The sequence below is a fragment of the Pelodiscus sinensis genome, chromosome 7 (assembly GCF_049634645.1).
Source record: "Pelodiscus sinensis isolate JC-2024 chromosome 7, ASM4963464v1, whole genome shotgun sequence".
Lineage (NCBI taxonomy): Eukaryota > Metazoa > Chordata > Testudines > Trionychidae > Pelodiscus > Pelodiscus sinensis.
Window position 1 is genome coordinate 40,987,187 of NC_134717.1, and position 21,075 is coordinate 41,008,261.

Sequence of the window (21,075 nt, forward strand, 5' to 3'; positions counted from 1 at the left end):
TAGCTGGACCTACACACAGTTGTGAGGTTTTAGCCTCTCCAAAATCCTCCCTTACCAGCAAACATGGGCACTGTGGTCCATGTTCCCTCTAATCTCTTCCATTTGTGTGCAGATTTTTTTCCATTCATGTGCAGAATATTTTTTTTTATGTGCCACAAGACATGTGCAAGTGGATCACCAGTAGAAACAAACTTAGCTGTGGGAGCTCTGCTAATCAGCAGAACTGTACTGGAATCTCTCTTGAGAACCACATAAGCACCCAGCTCACAGGGATGTGGTGAATTTCACTGTAATTTTTCTTGATCAATAAAGGCAAGCTTTAAACAGTATAAGAATTTTATTTTCTGTTCCACAAACCATAGCATTCACTTCTGTCTCACATAAAGGCTGTTCAAACATTTTTGCACAGATGTGTGTTACATGGGATATTAAATGGGATGAGGCAGGGAAACAACCTCGAAAGAGGTAGATTGCAGCGTCCCACATTACCAAAGTGCTTCCTCAAAGCCACCCTAATATTAATAGCAGCCCTATGTGCTCAAACTCTGCAGCTAAGTGGTGTGCCTCAGTGCTCCACCCCTGAGCAAACATTTCACCCTTAGATTCACAGAGATTACGCAAAGTGCAGCATGCACCTATGACCATGGGAATATTCTCCTCTATATGGTCTAGACTGCCATAAACACCTCCATCTCCTCTTCAATCATCCAAATGCTTATTCCACTATCATGTGGCACTTCCGAGGCCTGTTGTTAAAATGCTCCTTATTGCTTTGCAGGTGTCCTATATAAGGTTTCAGGAGCCAGGGCTGAAAGGGGTAAGCTGAGTTTCCCAGAATTACTATGGGCATTTCTACATCCCCCATTGTAGTCATGTGGTCTAGAAATAATGTTCTTGCCTACAGCTTTCTGTACAGGCCCGTGTTCTTGAACATGCAAGCACCATGCGCCTTTCCAAACCAACTATTGATGTCTGTGAAACACCCATGGTTACCTACAAGCACTTGCAGAACCATTGAGAAGTATCCCTTCCTTGCTGTGGCAGGTTGTCCGGCACTAAAATTGGAATGTGTGCGCCATCTATTGCCTCCCCTCTCCCTAGTTAGGAAAGCGCATTTCTGCAAAGCCATCCACTATGTCATGCAAATTTTCCAGTCATAGTCCTCTGTAGCAGAATGTAATTTATTGCCCTGCACACTTCCAGTAGTACAGCCCCAATGGTAGAGTTCCCCACCCTAAATTGACTTGCAACTGACCAGTAGCAATCAGAAGTCACAAGCATCCACAAAACAATTACTATAAACGCCTCTATCACAAGGGCAGCCTCTCATTCTGGTGTCCTTGCACTGCAATTCAATGTCCAGCTCAGCACAGAGCTCCAGGAAGGATACTTTTCTGTAAACATTGCTCTTCATCCCACACCTGCATGACAATACGATTCTACCAATCAGTGCTGGTTCCTCTAGCCCATAAGTGATGGTCTTGTACAACTGCTCTGAGAGTGCCAAATGCTATGATTGGTTGCTGCTGTCTATTTTACGCAGATTATCTTCTGCCTGCAACTCTTCTTCCACTGTCAGTAACTTCAAGAATAACCCTGCCGCAATGCACAGTATCCTCATGACACTTAACGGAGCATAAACGAGAAGTGTGTAGATGCATGAGTGTGTAGCAAAGAATGCCAGCTGGAAAATGGTGCATAAGCAAGTCTGAAATTCCTGGAGGGCTGGGAAACAAAGCAATGCCTGATGGAATGTTTTGCAAGGTCCCAAGATGCACCGCATGCTGTTCCACATTCCCACAACACTTAGCGACAGATGGTGTCATACATACCCTCATACTCATGGATACATACCCTCAGTGCACTGCTCATGCTGTCAACGAGGGAGCTAAAATATGGACACAATCTGTCGACAGAGGGAACAAGTGTGAACAAGTTTTGCCAACTTCTGGAGACTTCTGAGTGTCAACATTCGTTTTGGCAACAAAAATTAGTAGTGTAGACATATCCCTAGAGTCTACTAACATTTAAAAAGTACAAAACTAGAAGGCATATAAGTCTGTGGAATCCACGTAATTTTCTTTCTATAATGAACAGCAACATAAATAAGAGCCAAAATAAGCTCACAATTTGAAACCTACTGCAAACCTGTTCTCCACATTGGTAATGTATTAGCCTTTTTCCCTTATGCTGATCTGTATTTGTCTTTGATAATAAACTGGCTGTGCACTGTTACGTGATATTTTATCAATAAAGAAATAAAATGGTAAGAGTATTGCAGGGCTTGCGTTGCAGAACTGTTTGATTGCTGTTTAGACTTCCAGGTTTGGGATGAAGCCAATCTCTGGACACACCCTACCATGCACACTTCTAGAGCCTAGGCTACAGCCTGAGCTCAGCAACCTACACAGCAATGGGACAGCCCCCACAGCCTAAGCCCCATGAACCCAAATCAGCTGACACACAACAGCTGCTGTGCAGATATATCCAATATAGCCATTAAATCCTTGCCATTTTCATATCCTAATTATTATTTGTTATATAGTAGCACCTACTTAAACTGAATAAATTAGGGACTGTATGGAAAAGATTTAGGTAATGGGAAGTTAGGAACCTCCACCTTCTTCAAATGCAGCCAGACTGGTGGCCTTCCTTCAGTATTGAGAAGTCTTCCATTTATATGAACAGGGATGCCATGCAGATTTACTAGTACCCACATTGCAGGAGGCACCTGTAAGTGGCCTAAAGAGTAAGACAAAACGGCAGAGGGAGAAATTGAAGACAGGGAAGTGAAGTGACTTGGACAAGGCCACAAAGCAAGTCAATGGAAGAGCCAGGAATAGAACCCATGATTTCTGATTATAATTGGTCAGGATTTTTTAATTGAAAAGCTTTTTCCAGTGGAAACTGCTGGTTTTCTGCCAGTAAAAAATTTTGTTGGAAGCATATCAATTTTGACAAATTTCATTTACAAAAAAATTACAAAAAGCAGATCCATGTCAGATATTTTCATAATGGATTTTGATTTTTCAATTCAAAATTACTTTCATAATTTAACTGACGTAACTTAAAAAGTAAAATATCTAAATTGAAAAAAAAAAAACATTTCAACCGACTAATTTTTTCCCTAGAATGTTGTTTCAGGGGAAATTCTGAAACTTTGTGTGTTGTTCCACTCAAGAAAAAAAATTACTCTCTGCATTTCCAACAAAACAGAAAATCCCATTCCTGATTTGTTCCAACCCTTCTTGTTCGGTGTTAATTCTGAAAAAAAGCAAATATGTAATGGGGGCTACAGCAATTAGCAGTTTGATGGCAATATAAAAATGTATAGTTACAAATACTGCATAAGAAGGTTTTGAAATTGTGCACGTGGGAGGGCTAAAAGGGATTATACTTGTTAAAAGATGAAATTAACAAAGCTTGAGCATAAAGGCAATACATTTGTATTATATGCTTATAAATTTAAATTTAACATTAGTAATCTCTGTATACACGAGATAACATTACTGTGAAAAAATTAAAGACTTTTCTTTCCTGAACCTTCTGTGTCTAGAACACTCATTTTTTATTAATCTATGTCCACTCAGGGCTGACTATTTGGCCATAGAGGAGTGTAAATCAGTGCATATCCCACAGTTGAGTTTTATCATCTAGGAAAGTGTTGACATATATTTTGCCAATTAAAGTTGCCTTAATCTCTTCCTTAATGTTTTTCTGCCACTGCCCCAATGTGAGCATAAGAAAATATGCTAAAAGACTGGGAAAGAATGTGATGTTATTGTCTCTCTTCCTTACTGAGTATTCTACTACCAGGAATTATTGTCATGGAATGAGAAACTACCACACAAGGACACAAATAAAACAAATATTCCTTCATAGTACACATGCTTAACCTTGCATATAGCCTGAAATTATATAGCCAGGAAGCAGACACATTCAGGAAGTCTGTTGGTAGAGTCTTCCCAAGTGCAGTAAATACGTAAAGTAAATCACAAGGGTTTTTTTTTTTTTCACCAAACATGTACACAATTTTTTGGCAGTAGTGCAGGAGAATACTGTAAGTGATTTTCTAGCAGGGATGCAAAATTCCATTTAATTACTTAAGCAGTTAAATATTAGGTTTAACCAGTTAACTGATTAAACGGGGACAGGCGGGGGGCTGCTCCCTCTTTGCCCACCATGGCCAGGCTGGAGTGGTCCCCTCCCCTGCCATGGACAGTGTCTGCTTTCGCTTGCCTGCGGGGGGGGAAGGGTGCGCCTAGCCTGTCACAGACAGAGGCTGCTCCACATGCTCAGTTGGAGCAGCCCGAGCTTGGGGTGGGTCAGCTCTCAGCCTACAGCAGGTAGAGTACTGCTCCAGCCCCTATTGCTTAACCATTCCCATCCATGCTTTCGGACAGTCACAGTGCTGCCTTGATTTTAGATTATGAAAGACCTTTTATTGTGTTATTTATTCATATTTAATACCATACCGTATCTATACTTTCTCTATATAGTCTCCAAAAAATATCCCTACATTCACTATTTAAATCACCTTTTTAATGTTCACTTTTGTTTACTGAAAAAAACTTTTCTTAAAATAAATATTTATGACTTAATTTTCAAAAGGTATTAAGCACCTAATAATTAAATTGATTTCAAATGGTATCTGTATGTACTCATTATCTTTGAAAAGTAGGCCATGATTTAGTCAGTTTACAAAGCAAAACAAAAAGGCACCTATTTTAAAAACATAATAATTTAAGCAGATTCAGGAACATACTTACAGTGTAGGATATTGAAGACAATTTATAATACGAAATTTGAAGTTCTGCATATTATAGCAATCGAATCAGTAAAAATAACAACCAATTTACCTCCTTTGAAGAACAACAACTTAATACACACTATATGTAATGGAAGTGATGTCTGAAAAAGACCTGTTGGTCATAGAAGCTGAGCTCCCTCACACCTACTGCCAAAAACAACCTCATTTAAAAAGTTTGTCTTTAATACATTTAAAGTTCACTTAAAAGATTTTTCCTAAGTTTAAGTGTTCTCTTTTCTAATGAACTAATATAAAAAATGAAATGTCAGAAAAGTTAACTATACCCAAAATAATATCTTTTATCAAGTCTTTATCATAGCCCAGACAAAACTTATTCAGCCTTAAATTTATTTGCAAATACCACTGTTAGAAAACTTAAAGCTTTATCCTCTTTAAAGACAAAGTAGGTGCCAATGTGGCAATACTGCTTCTCTAGAAAATCCTAACATATTAATCTTAACTGATTAACTATAAGCAAGTTTAGCTGACATATTTTCCTCACATTTTGTTCATCTACTAAGTTCTTCGGGGCAAGGATTGTTTTACCACATCCAAGATCAAGGTAACGTCTGCTGGAGTCTCTAGACATTCCTGTAATAAAACTAAAACAGGAATTTTCTTAAAATTGCTTGCCCCTCAAGCACTCTTATCTTGTGTACAGTTTGCAATCATGTCAAAGAACAGAATAGTGAGCTTCTCATATATATAGAACCTAAGTTCCCCTTCAGCTGCGTGGCCATGCAGATTCCCATTAATTCCTTCAGGGTTAGATCTCTCTCCAAGCGCAGAAACTGCCATGGCTTGGGGATGAGGCTGTGTGCGAAGAGAGGAGCCCCTCCGCACCAGCCCTAGCACAGTGGCTAGGGATAACTCTCTCTGCTGGTGACTGTGGGGAAGCCACCAGGAGCAGCTCCGGCTCCTTAGTGGGAGGACCCAGAGGCTGCGTGTGCTGGCCCCCTCTTATGCACTGGCTCCACACTCCTGTCAGCCAATAGGAGGTGGTGGGCGATGCTTTAGGGCAAGAGCAACATGTGCAGAGAGCCATGGAGCCTCATTCCCCCATGAAGCCAGATCTTGTGGCTGCTTCCATGGTGCAGAGCAGTGCCTCAGGTCAGGCAGACACCAGGGAGCCTGCTTTAGTGTGGCTGACTAGAAGCCACCCAAGTAAGACCATACCACTCCACCCGCCCACCCAGAGCCACCTCCTGCACCCTAATCTCATCATCTCAGATCCTACCCCAAAAGCCCATATCCCTAATCCAGAATCTGTACCTCCGCCTGCACCCAAGTCTAAGCCCCTCCCGGCATCCCAAGTCTCTCATCCCCAGGCCTATCCCAGAGAATTCATTTCCTCCTGCAATCCAACTCTGTGTGTCTATCTGCAGCCCCCTCTTGTATTCTGAATCCCTTGGCCCCACTCCACAGCATGGAGCTCTCTCATGTACCCCAAACCCTTCACCGACAGCCCCATTCCAGAGCCCAAACCTCCTCCAACCCCCCAACTACTTGCTCCAGACAGGAGCCCCCATTTAGAGCCAAATTCCCATTTGGAGTCCTCACCCCAACCCCTCAGCTCCACCCCCACCACACACTGGCCATGTGCAGAATGACTTGTTATGTGATGCATCATCTCCATACTGATGTACATAGTAAAAGACATTCCACTCACTGACATAAAAAAATTAGAGGGAACACTTTCCAGAACTACTTTTTAAATTCACACTATGAGATAAGCTAGTTTCTAAAAGCAGCTCACATTTTCAGATGTACATATATAACTTTACATGAAATCTAATAACATAACCTCCACAGTGAGAATTTATTCCTATGAAACATACCATAAAGCACGGTTATGAAAAGCAGAGAATATAAATTAACAAATAATAGAAGCAGTGCAAGTTTGTTAGGTACATGAGTACACTTTCGCTTGATTACTATAAAAATGCAGGGAGTGTGTATTATATAAATGTAAGGGCACACCATTTTAAAATAATTTTAGAAGAGACCTATTTTCTAGCATGTGGAGCAAGGACCATCAATGTTTTGATTTTTTTGGATTATTTGAGAATCATTACCAAAGTTCAAAATAATTAATACCACCATGATAACCCTAACATTGCACTGATGAGCAATGAATATGAGACATTATAATGTCCTAATTTTATTATAATGGTGAAATTGAGGCTTTTTATGTAAGGTATATGGTAATAATGCTTACGGGGTCCTAAAATATCTGTTCACACACATTTAATTGGCTTATATTGGCAATTAGAAATACTAATTGGCAGAGGATGAGTCTTCTACCCAGCAAAAAATAAATATATTTTTTAAAATCACACCCAATCCTCCTTTCCCCTCTAACACACACACAAATAATTAAGATCCCATGCACACCAGGGACTGAACAGGACTCTCTTCATACTTATATCAGTTGCTCCTTTGAAGAGGACTCAGAACAGAACACACAATCAATTCAGCCAGAATACTCTGTTTTCACTAGGGAGAATTAGGTCAAGCCAAAAAAAATCATATCCAAACCTTCCTGATAACAGTATAGAGAACTGCTGCTGGCTACCAGTGCCAATCCTTGATAGTTTTACTGAAATACTTTTCATTTTAAAAGATGGAATTCACTTCCAGGTTTCACTTAGTTTTCCAAGAAGAGTTGGGATTGTTCCATGCACAAATAAATTGCCTACTTGTTTCCTCAAAGCTGCAATAAGCCTTTTGAGGTCTCTGGAGATCTCCAATCTCCAATGTATATGTTTGTAAATTATTATCTGAAGACATATCTAGCTACAAGAATTGCAACTGCTCTCCGATTATCTTAAGTTTGTTTGGGGGTAAGAGACACAATTTAGTACAGTGGCGAAGTGGCAAAAAAAAATTGCTTTAAAGCTATTAATCCATCTATTAGGCCAGGGACAGGCAAAATATGGCCTGACAAGCCACTGGACCTAGCACACAAGAGACTCTGTCAGGCTCCTTGCCTGCCCCGCCCCCACATGGTGTTCAGAGCAGCTCTCTGAACGGTGCGAGCCTACGGGGGATTCATTGGCTGATTACAGAGCCACACATGGCTCCTGCAGCCACTTCAGGGGCCTGGAAGGCATGGACTCTGGCTGAGGAACCTGCTGGGCGCTGGCTGGGAGCCGCTCAGGTAAGTGCCTCCCAGCCAGAGCCTGCCTCTGGTATCCCAGTACCTTCCTCTTCCTAATCCTTTGCCTCCCTCCTGCACTCTATCCCATGTAATCCAAACTCTCTGCACCCCTGCTCCTTGACCCATATCCCCTCCAAGACCCTGCACCCTCTCCAATACCCCTCCTCCAGGTCATAAACCCCTTCCAGACCTTGTACCCTAATCCCCAGCCCCTGGTCACAACCCTGCACCCCTGTGACAGCACATCGGGGTTCCCCCTGATCCTGCACCCCCGTAGCAGCCAGAACAGACTCCACCAGCCAGTAGAATAGAGAAGATTTATTGCTTGTCCAGGGTACAACACAGCATAGACGTGATGTGGCTATAGGAGTCAGGACCAGGATGTCTCAGACCCTTTGGGATGGGGTGGCTAGGTCCCCAAACTCCAAGCCCCCTGCTTAGTCTGTCCCCTTCATGGTTTCCCCCCAGCCGAAACTGACCCTTCCCCGAACACTCACTTCCTTTGTTCAGTCCCTCCCCTCAACAGTTGGGTCTTGTCTACGTGAACTCAGGCAGCCCCCCCTCCCCCCCCCCCCCCCCCGTGCTGGACAGTGTTTACAGACACAGGCCAGTAGGGGTCACCCACAGCCCCAACACAGCAACCAGTGAATGCCTGCCCACTACATCACACACTGCCACAGGTTATAACCCCCTCCTTCATCCAAATTCCCTCCCAGAGCCCAAACCCCCAATCTTACTTCTCCACCCAGCCTCCATTCCAGACCCTGTATCTCCTACATTAATATTATGGAAGAGTGCAGCCCTTGAACACTTATCAAATTCTTGGAATGGCCCCACATTTATTGCCCATATCTGTGCTAGATGAATGCATTTTTTTTTCTTTTAAACAATCATCACAGGGAGAGAAACTCACCTTTAGATACAGCTGTTTCACAAGGAATTAACAATTGGGCCTTCAACCTTGGTTTTTCTATTTCAAATGTAAGCTCTTCAGTGACTGTTTCTAAGGATTTCAATTTGTAAAATCATAAAATGCATACATTCCATTCTCTTGGACTAACAAATTGATTTCAAAACAGAATTTCATATTCATTAGACAAATCTTTCTGTCCTAAAATACATAGACACAAATAGATAAATCAAATCCTGAAATCCACAAGAAAAGCACTAAAATAACCTAACAGATGAGAATATTTAAACACGATCACCTAAAAGAAGAAACATTTTTCTTGGTGGCCCATCAATCATGATGATGGCCTCTTCAACCAACACTCCTCCATCCTTGATAAAGTAGATACTCTTCAGTCTCAAGAATTAGACTAAAAAAGAATCACTGTCTGACACTCTTTGTACACTTGTGAAGGATGACCTAGAAGAGTCCACAGACTTTTGAAAGTTTCTCTTCTCTTTGTGGTACAGCCAAAAAAAACTCTCTTAAGTCTGCCCCCTCCCAATGAAGTGAGGAAGACAAATCAGCTTTTCTGTATTCAAAGAAATTAACCATTTGGTGCTAAGGCAGTGGTCCCCAACATTTTAGGGCTGTCAGGCACCCAGGTGCGGGGCTGCCCGGCACCCGGGTGCGGGGCTGCCCATGCGCCTCATGCCCAGGGCCGCCCATGCGCCGCATGCCCGGGGCCAGCACTGCACATGCGCTGTGCGCCGGGGGATGGAGCCAGCCCATATAATTCGGCGGGCACACATAAATGCCCCGGTGGGTGTCATGGCGCCCGTGGGCACCACATTGGGGATCACCGTGCTAAGGTAAGGCAGTCCAGGCAGGTAAGTTCTGTTCTAAATAGCATTCTTCCCATTACATTACTTAAATAAAAAAAACCCAATTATGTCTGCTTCATTCTACCTTATAATAGCTTAGAACTTTGAGATTAATAGGAGAATAGCAGACTGGCACAACTGGACAATAGGCACACACAGGTTTTGAGAAGCAGGACCATTCCAAGTACAACAGTTGGGGTTGTGAGGTGGGACAGTGAAGAGGAGAGAAAAACAATGTTGGCCTGGACTATCAAAAAGACTCTTGCAAAACTTACTTTTCTTAAAAAAAAGTATGCTTATATGAGAAAGGATTAGTGATGTTGCAAAAAAATAAAATGGTGGTGGCAGCAGAATGGGATGAAGCAAAGCAGAAGTGGTGAGAAGGAAAAGTACAAAACCAAAATAGCGTTATAGAATGCATCCCCTCCCTTTATCAGCGCACTGGGAAGTGAATCACAATCCCCAGGCCATAATAATCCAGTACTGGGGACTCAGGAGTCAAGTGATCCTACTTGACTTAAATTAACAGTGAAAGAGACAAACATGAAGTCTAAAATATATATATTTGCATCCACCATCAAAATCTACAGCACACATCTTATCAGTGTCAGGGTTGGGCCACAAGTTTTTCCACCAAAATATACATAATTACTGTCAGGGAACCAATGATGTCCCTACTTCTGCCAATAACTCTCTTGGTATGCAAAAGCATGGAATGGAGGCACTGTTTTGTAGGTGAAAACCGTTACACCTTGGTTTTACTTTTATCAGGACTATATTCTCCTCGGGAAAAAATGACCCACGGTTCAAGTGAATACAGTTACTTTGTAACATTAACTTCAGTATCTGTTTCTATGGGATGCAGACCCCAATAGTTAGGAATGATGTGGGAAACATTAGAATTTACTATTATGAATGAAAAGTTATTTTAAATATATAGTAAAATTCAAATGTGCTTCATTCACTGAACTCTTCTTTACTTTTGCTTTAAGTGGTTATGGTGAGGAAAGTGAGTATAAGAACAGCAGTTCTGCATAATTTGTACTATGCCTTTCAACTCACACCTGCTAACTGACAGATAAACTTCTTAGCTGATAGCAATGAAAAGAAAATACAGCTATGGAAGAGAGAGATGGATACTGAACAGCCTTATGAATAATCCATGAGATCTAATTCTCAAATCTTTATTAGTGGTAACATGGAAAGTTAAGAAAATGTGTAAGTTAAGAAAGTTAAGAAGCAACTCAAAATAAATACAGAGAACCATCACCTCATTACTTATTTTCTTATTGTACCTTTATTTTAACTTGGATAAAATTCTTGTCTAAGGTGAAGAATAGGCATCCTGAAAAAATCTGTTCCCCACTCTGTGCCTACAGCCAATTCTCACTTGCCAATCCAATTTCTTACTTCAGTTCTGGTCTCAAAAGAGAACCCTTCCACACCTGTGATCACTCTTCAGTCACAAAGTCCCATTCACATCCAATCCACCCTTACTTTCTTCTATGTCTAGCTCCTTTACATGATGTCACCTTTAGACTGTATGATGATCGGCCTCAGGACAATGACAGTTCTCAGCTGCCTACTTCCTGAAAAATCAAAGCATAACAACTGCAAATACAGGCAGGGTAAATTTAGATGAGGTCAAGAGCCATTTCTCCATTGCAACCTTCTTCCCCCTTAGGACACCTTTGTCCTTTCCCTCTCAATAGTCATGCTTCCTAAAAGGATATATTTTACGGTAGTGTGAAAAACAAAAACAAAAAACTCACTCCAAAGCACCTGGAGTGGAAGAAATTATTTTTAAATGTAAAACAAATATTCCTAAGATTGTGTATGAACATTACACTCCAAATTTAAAGAGAGAAAAATACTTTTCATATTTTATCTTCTTGTGCATGCCCAAAATATGGAATTGTGGAAAGGCAGTTTACAAGAGAAGGATTAGTGTTTCATGTTATTAACCAATTAAATCTCTGAGCTCCAGAAACTCTGTAAACTTTTATCTTATTGGGCTTGCTTGTCTGGAATCTTCATCCTTTAATTCCAGAGGTAACAGAATACAACATTAAGAAACAGCCAGGAGAAAGTCATCTCCACTAGCATGTGTACTATTTTGACTGTGTACTCTATAATAGAGGGACATCAGTTCTTGGTTCTGCAATCTTACACATACAGCTACAATTAGATGGACTAAAACTGGTGGTGGGCAAATTAGCACAGACTGGAAAATGGTTCGCTTGTGACAGAAAGATCAGTTTGATTTGATAAATTCTCAAATATTTTGATATGTTTCAGTCTCTGCTAGAATAACTATGCTGATGAAATGGTAGATTATTGCTTCCAAAAAGAAGATAATGGGGAGAAACATCTTCTAATTTCATACATTTTCTGTACAATCAGAAGACCTATTCACAGTTTCATCAAATTCAGCATCCACAAATCTGAAACTGATAAGAGTGTCCTCCAAGTATTAAACTAACAGCAACAGGAACTGGTACTTTCCAGATCCAAAGAACTTTTGAAGCTGATTGAACTAAATTATTTACTAGTGCTAATATTTGTGATGTTATGCCCCCATACTCATGGAAATATATGTTTGAATATGAATATGCATAACTTGAATATGCTTTATGCAAAACATGGAAAGTAACCTATCACTCAAGAGCCTGTGATCCCCAGACTCTGTATATTTAATTTGTGTGCATGTATCATTCTCATATGTGACATTAGAAGTATAAATATAAAGCTGTTTTTCTAGGTTTTCTAGTGAAGGCCATTAGTGGTACTTACAGGAACTTAATGGCCCAGTGCTCAAGATAATGATCTTGAAATGGTTTTGTTTTTCCTATAAGCCCAAACTGTGATTGGTCCAACAAAGACATCTGATCATGCCACCTGGTACTGGAATCAATCTTCAATTTGATATTTTTTATTTAATGGATGGGGCGGGGGGGGGGGGGGAGAGAGAGAGAAACAGTGATGATCCAAAAGATGGCTTTTGAAACTACTCCCTCAACCTAGGAGGATACACAAGATATTAGACCCAAGCCAGAGAAAAGATCAGCTCTGACTTGAAGCATTATACCTGAAATAAGGACTAGGCTGGGTGAGAAAAATCTCTAACAATCTTTCTTAATGTATTAGGCTTACCTGGCATGGTTTGTTTATTTTATATTAGTAATTTGCTTTGATTTGTTTTCACTTGAAATCACTTAAATCCTACTTGTTATACTTAATACTTTTATTTAATATCAAACCCAGTGTAAATAACTGTTATGGGGGGGGGAGGGGAGCAACAGCTATGCATATTTCTCTTTCATTGATAAGAGAGTGAACTCTGAGTTTTTTCTATGTAAAACTTCTATGCAGAGTAAGATGGATTTACTTGTAGTTTTGGTCCCTTTTGAGCTACTGGATGCAGTCAAATCCCTGTAGCTGAACCCTCCCAGAGCTGTTAACAACTGTATTACTGGGTGTGCTGTTATCCCACTATGTGCTTTTGCTGGGGGAGACCAGAGTTTCTGGCTCAGCAGAACAGTGTAGGGAGGCACTCCAGAGGGAAGGCAGGTGGGCGCAGTGGTATGACTGGCATATGGGACTGTCCCAACCAATCATAATATTGGCCTGTTTCAGACGAGGATGTAAAAATGACCGTTTCAGACATACAATACTGAATACTAGTTATTATTACTCAATACTGAATTTGTACTTAGCGGATGAGAAGCCATAAAGTTGAATTGATGCTAACAAGGAGAGGAAAAAAAACACAACAGTGTCCTCAGCTTATAATTAAAATATACCCTTCAGTCGTCCTCTCCCTCCCCCCCAAACAATATTCTTGTGTTCTGCACTTATAATTCAGACTCAGTTCCAATTATACACGAGGCAACACAAGTACTCTTTCAGACCTCAGGGAAGATTGTTGATTAGGTAAAAAGTTGTGTAAGTGACCACGTGTAGGGAGGCAGTCAACCTGCTTCAAGTAAAATAAAGGCTAAACTCAGCCATGGTAGAGGGCTGGAACTGTGGAGCAAGCAGCTGAGGCAGGTAGCAGCCAATCAGAGCCCAACTGGGGCAGTATAAATATGGACTGCTAAGCTCAGACACACACTCTATCTGTTTCCCAATTTTATTTGGCCACAGAACCCTTTTCAGAAAAAAACACCAGGGGAACTAGTCGACATAAATAAACAAACTGTAAAGGAAAAAAGGTGGAAAAACTGTCAAGCAAAAAAAACAAAACCACACACTAGCCTGCCCCTAAGACCGCAGCTGCCAGCAGCTCCTTGAAGATGGCGGCTCCAGGCAACCACTCGACACGCCTGCCCCCAGGACAAGCTCTAGAAAGTGGGGGATGATAAGGTTCTCACAGAACCTTAGGGTTCCATGGAGCACTATTTGGGAAACACTAGCTTATCAGGCATCCATAGCTGGAGCAAGAGAGGATACCTGAGACACAGCAGTGCTGACGAAAGCAAGGCAGAGTTGGGGAGCTCTGGCCTGACCTCACCTCACTCCCAGGCTGCAGGTCTGATACAGAGGCCTGAGGGATACTAAGGCTGTAAGGAGGCAGCCAGGGCAGGAGAAGGCAGCAGTTTCGTTCTCCCTCGACAATGAGGAGTGCCCATTTCGGACAGCAGTTTGCCCGGGTCAGGGGCTAGATGACGACTGGCATTGATCACAGAAGCAAGCTGAGTATATAGGGGATTGGGGTTCCCTGGGAGGGGAGGAATTCAGAGTGTGAGGGCATTGCTGTGGGGCAGTACCATGAGGAAAAGCATACCATAGACTGAGAGGGACATGGGGACTGACAAAGGGCAGAAGAAGATAACTAATACATCAGCCAACAGGGGCGCTCTATGGCTGGAAGAGCTAATTCTTAGACAGACTAGCATGAGGCACTGTGCTGGTGAATGCTCAACCAGTTAGACCATGTAAAATCTCAAAAGCAAAGACTGCTAAAATGAGTTTTCCAGTTCAAAACAGCATTAACAGCCTATCTACAGGAATGAAAATAAAAATTATAAAAATAAAAAATAGTATTTTTCAATTCATTTGATACAAGTACTGTAGTGCAATCTCTTTAGTATGAAAGTTGAATTTACAAATGTAGAATTATGTACAAAAAAAACTGCATTCAAAAATGAAGAAATGTAAAAAAACTTTAGAGCTCACAAGTCCACACAGTCCTACTTCTTCTGCTCAGGCAATCACTCAGACAAACAAGTTTCATTACAATTTACAGGAGATAAATGTTACCCACTTCTTGTTTACAATGTCATCTGAAAGTGAGACGAGGCATTCACATGACAAGGTTGCCGCCAGTCTTGCAAGATATTTTTGTGCTAGATGCATTAAAGATTCATATGTTCATTCTTGTTTCAATCACCATTCCAAAGGACATGTGTCCATGCTGATGGTGGGTTCTGCTCAATAATAATCCAAAGCAGAGTGGACTGGAGCATGTTTATTTTCATCATCTGTATTAGATGTCACAGCACAAGGCTGATTTTCTTGTTTGGTGGTTTGAATTCTGTGCTTTCTGCATCAGAGTGCTGCTCTTTTATGACTTCTGAAAATAAGCTCCACACTTTGTGTCTCTCAGATTTTGGAAAACACTTAAATTTTGGGTCGAGTGTTGCAGCTGTCTTTAGAAATCTGACAATGGTGCCTTCTTTGCATTTTGTCAAATATGCAGTGAAGTGTTCTGAAAATGAAGAACATATGCTGGATCATCATTCAAAACTGTTATAACTTGAAATATATGGCTGAACGAGGGTAAAAAATAGAGCAGAAGACATACAATACTCTCCCAGGCAGTTTAGTCACAAATTTAATTAATATATTTTTTAACAAGGGACACCAGCATGGACACATGTTCTCTGGAATCATGTCCAAAGCATGAAGGAACATATGAATCTTTAATGCATCTGGCACAAATCTCTTGCAAGACTGCCATCAACAGTGTCATGTGAACACCTGTTCTCACTTTCAGGTCACATTGTAAATACGAAGCGGGCAGCATTATCCCCCGTAAAAGTAAAGAATTTTTTTCTCTTGGTGGCTGGCTGAACAAGTAGGAATGAGTAGACTTGTAACCACTAAAGTTTTACATTGTTTTGTTTTTGAGTGCAGTTCTAGAACAAACAAACAAAATCTACATATGTAAGCTATGCAACTTATGAGGTGATGTGAAAAATATTTCTTTTGTATATCATTTTTACAGTGCAAATATTTGCAATAAAAATAATATAAAGTGAACACTGTACATTTTGTATTTTGTGTTGTAACTGAAATCAATACATTTGAAAATGCAGAAATACATACAAAATATTTAATACATTTCAACTCGTATTCTTTTTTTAACAGGGTGATTAATCACAAATAATTTTTAAACCGTGATTATCTCTTACGAGTTAATCACACAAATTAAGTGCAATTAAATGGCAGCCCTATTAATTTTATAGTATTCCTTCCGTATATATTTGTGTAGAATATGATATGAAAATATGAAGGCACAACCTCTCTTTGGCAAAGTATGTTGTCTGGTTTTCCTCTAGAAGTTCATAGATGCAAAGTAGATACATTGACAGGAATTATGCTTGTTGAAAAAATGTGTTCTTGTCTCAAATGAAAGGCTGGATAAGATAGAACTGTGTTTCTAACTTGAATTTCAATGTAGTTTACCATTCCAAATTGAAGACATCAATATTAGTTATGTATGGTCTAGTTTGTAGTTTCCGTAAGAGGGAAACCTCTTATTGTAATTTTAAATGACATTCTCCAAAAGTCTGCACTTCTTTCTTGAATGATCTTTACTTTCTAAATGTATATAGCTTTCAAAATATGTTGTTCTAGGAAATAATTTCAACTATGAAGAAGACTCTAATTATTACTTTTTTGGGGGGTTAAACAGATGTTTAGTATAGATGGAAATACATGATCAGTAGTGCAATCTATATGAAGCTTCTGGAGAAGGGTTAAAATAAGCTACATTTGTTTTTTGTCAGAAATAATATACCATATTGGGAGAAAAAAACACAAAAGCGGCACATACTCCATAGAATGCACTAGCGTATGGGGACATTCGATGTCACAACATGGAAGAACATGTCTGAACTGCGATTATTAAATCCATATCTGTCCTCAACAAACAGAATTGAACTGGTGTACAATTTAACCAGCCTGCATCCAGTCAGTAATTTAAAACTAGTATAATATGTATCTATGCAAAGAGAAACTTATTGCTTGATTTTCAGAACTACCGAGCCCATGTAACTGCTGAGGAAGCCTACTGGAGATCTGAGCACTAACACTTCTAGAAGTCAGGCAATGTAGTTCTATATTCGTTTTCCTTGCAATGAAAGCATGGAGTAAGATTCTTTGGATGCATTTTAAACTTTTAGAAGCTACATTTCAAAGCTGGCCCAAGTCATTTTTTTAGTTTATTAATAATACTAGCCATTTAGAAATTGACAGTTCTCATTTTCAGCAGTTTGCTTAAGCTGGAGGAGGCAACAGAAACTGGAGAAAACTTCTAGCATTAGAAAAAGGCAGAGTACGCTACAATTCAAACCAATTCCTTGATGCTGGAAACTCTTCTAGTCCAGACTCTTCACATGAACCATGAATAGAAGATTGTTGGAGGTGGAATAGATCTGGACAAGGAGATGAAGTTTGGAGATATATGAGAGAAGGAAGGGACAGTCAATAGAAACAAAAGTGAAACTGTTGGAGCAGCAAATTCCCGAAGTCTTGAGGTATTTCTGAGTGTAGCCTTCATTGATTTGAGATCTACCATACCATTCCCTCACAAAAAGGAAAAACCTATAATGACAGCAGGCCAGGAGAGAGACCCAATTTGGAAATATTTTAATTAAGTTCCTCTACCTGTGGGTAACACATGCACATGTGCAAAATGCAAACAGTGCAGCAAAGAAATGCAAGACCTGGTTGCCCAAATGAAACAACATCATTAAACATGTTCCTTCTTAGGAGGAAGCTGTGTTGAAGATGATGAAAGGAACATGTCTGAACATGTTTGTAAACTTTTTTATATTTCATACTTTTCTTAAGGACTGCCTGTCTTCCTTCTGGACTATTCTTGAATTCTCATGTTTGACCAAAAATATAGTAATTACTCTATGGTACTATAATTTTTGATACAGTTGTGATAAAAATAAATAGCTGAAATAGGCAGATCTTCCTTTCACATTTTCACCTTGAAAGTAATATTAAGTAATATGAGCAGTACGGTAATAATTAAATAACTTCATTGACTTATTTTGTTTAGGAGAATCCATTCTTAACATACAGGATTCTGAAGACAATCCACCTTCAAGATCACCATCATTTTCTATAGTTTCAAAGTTATCTGCCAATGATAAGAGTTTCAGTCACATCATTTATGTCACATAGCCACACTATATCACCTGTAGCAAAAAGGGGGGAAAACCTCCTTCGTCCAGAAACAACCACATATAAGATTATGACAAGAACCAGCAGATTACAAAAAGAGGTAATTGATTTAAAAAAATGGCCTGGTTTGTTTATGCAACAAACTCTCCTTTCCATATGATTGAGAACCCACACTTCATTAGTGGTTCAGTCATTAAAACCAGGATATAGTTCATCCAACAGTTCAGATGTCACAGGCAAATTGTTGGATAAAGAGTATAGAAGAGAAATTGAGCAGTGTGCAAAAAGTCTAGAGCATGAAATTGTTAACCTGAATCTTGATGGGTGGAGCAATGTCCACAATAGTCTTGTATGTGCTTGTGTGACAACAGATGGAATGTTTTCTTTACAGAAACCATTGCTACATTAAGAAATGCACACACCGCAGAATACAAGTAGCAGTAAAAGCTGTAACAAACTGGGAAAACAAATTCAAATGTCTAGTATGCAGCTTGGTCACAGATGATGCCACAAATGTATGCAAATTGAGAAGAAACTTAGAAGAAAATCCCAAGCTAATAACACACTGTTGCAGTGCTCATTTGATGCACCTCCTAACCAAAGACTTCAGTGTTCCAGAAATAAAGGCTAATGTTGTTGAATTGGAAAATACTTCTCTAACAACCACTTTGCAGCAGCTGCTCTGAAAAAAGTAGGGGGAACCAAGCTTAGTCTCCCACAAGATATGCGATGGAACTCAGTAGTGGACTGTTTTGAGCACTATATCAAGAACTGGCCTGATGACAATTTGTGAACAAAATCATGAAAAAAATAGATGGCACTGTCAAAGCAACAGTTCTCAACATAGGGCTTAAGAGAAATGTTGATCACATGCTGAGAACGCTGAAGCCTATTTCTGTACTCTAACAAAATGTAGGGAAATAGCTATTTTATTGCTGATGAAATTTGGAAGGAACTGAGTGCAATCTTAGAAAGAGAAATAGGCAATGACACAGAGTTAAATTACAAGCATTAAAAAAAACAAATGGGACAAGCACGATCTCCAGCTCATTTTCTTGTAAATATTCCCAATAATCAGTACCAGGGTCAAACTTTAATTGCTGAAGAAGAGGAGTTGGCTATGGCATGGGCATCCAGCAATCATCCCTTCATAATACCAACAATATTGAACTTTTCAGCTAAGGGTGAATCATTCAAGGAATATAAGTTTGCTGATGTTTTAAAGAAAGTTACACAAATGAACTGGAAGTCACTTCAGTACTTGGATTCAGAGACTGCTAAAGTGATAATCTCACTTAGCATCAGTAGTTTCTTCTGTCCTTGCAGAAAGAATATTTTCTTCTTTCAGACTAATTCATTCCAAACCAAGAAATCATCTGGGATCTGAAAAAGCAGAAATGCTTGTTTTTCTTTTCCAGATGATGAATAAACAGGAAAATTAAGGTGAAGATGACTGAGTTAGCTGCAGAAACCGATATTTTAAGTTTCTCATGTTGACTTGGCTCTCTCAGTTGATTTAATTTTTTTTTGTAAAACAATATAAACAATTTTAAAAACAATTTTTACAAAAACAAACCTGATTTTAAAAAGCTTGAATGTTTAACTAAATTAAAAAATTAATATGCTTGTTTTGTTAAAATATTATGTATTTGCAGAAGAAAAAATCTAGAACACGTAATGTTTCAGTTAAATAAAACAATTTAAAAGTCTGTATGGTGATTTTCTCCTCCTGATACAACATGGCAAAAAAATTCTCCAATATTAATGATTACCCTGTTGAATTCCCAATGACTTCATACATATCTGCTTCAATGCGTAAACAAAATAAACAATCATTCATTTTCTAATATAGCTGTAAAACTAATCTGAAATGTTTTAAAAATAAATCAGTTTAAAAATTTATAGTATGTACCTTCTAATAATGAAACCTAAATTTATCTCTGAGTTGTGAAGAATATATGTCAAGGTTATAACAACCAACAAGAAAGCACTTTTATGTAGAAAACCATGATTAAATTGAGTCTTCCTGAATTGTGATTTAAATTATTATTTAAATCAATCTGATTTAAATCAAATCCACCCTGACCTGTAACTGTTTTGTCTCAAGGGCACTGTTATGGATGAACAAGTCCAGAAGTCCATGAACAAGTCCAGAAGACCAATACTGAGGAAAAAAAAATTAAGATAGTCCCTTTAACTAAAAGTTGTCAGGAAGCAATGATCTGACAATAAAAGTTATTTAATCAAGTGTTGATTTGACAGCCCTTTTCCCTAATACTGAGTAAAAGGAATCATATCTCTCTTTGTGACCACAAATCTTTTGCATCATTATAGTAAGATCAGCTAATTGAATAAAATGACTTCTACACACAAGAAAGAAAGAGTGAGCTTATTTCCTAGATTTTGCCTATAATACATATTTAGTGTCAGTTTTCTGGTCATGTTCTTTACACCTTTTGTCAGGCTATTAGATCATTCAAAGATTTTCAAGAATAATGTAATTTTAGTATTTTTTCCTTTCATAACTTCACTCGCATCCTGTGTTACTTTTCAATTATCCTGACACTCTGAAAGAAAAGTAAGCTCAATTGCCAGCTTTCAGAGCAGTATTTTGTCCTATTGTCTACTCGAAAACTAACTTTTAGTTCAACAGTCACAAGGGAATGCAAATCTTTTTCTCCAATCTCTGCTTATATATTAAGAAGTGGGAAGCAAAACAAAGACATGATACAAAACTACAGGCTGAACACCTCTTTAGTTCGTCCTCAGGATCTGACCCATTCCAAACCAGTTTCTGGACCATGAGAGATCAATATTTCCTAGCAGCATTACCAACACTTCCAGTGGACATCTGGATAACAGAGGTTTGCACACTAGAGAGTTCTGGACTAGAGAGGTTCAATCAGTATAA

General features: G+C 39.3%; 1 protein-coding gene across 3 annotated transcripts in view; it reads right to left on the reverse strand.

The window, feature by feature from the left end:
• The window catches only part of TLK1 (tousled like kinase 1), a 152,424-nt gene that overhangs the window by 95,750 nt on the left and 35,599 nt on the right, over nt 1–21,075 (reverse strand). The window contains exon 2 of one of the 3 annotated variants that reach the window (XM_075933614.1): nt 15,010–15,453. The exons of 1 other annotated variant lie outside the window; for it this stretch is intronic. The gene's annotated coding sequence lies outside the window, so the exon portion shown is untranslated. Of the gene's footprint in view, nt 1–1,854; nt 1,907–15,009; nt 15,454–21,075 lie in introns of all 3 variants that reach the window. One more of the 3 variants, XM_075933613.1, reaches the window with a different exon arrangement.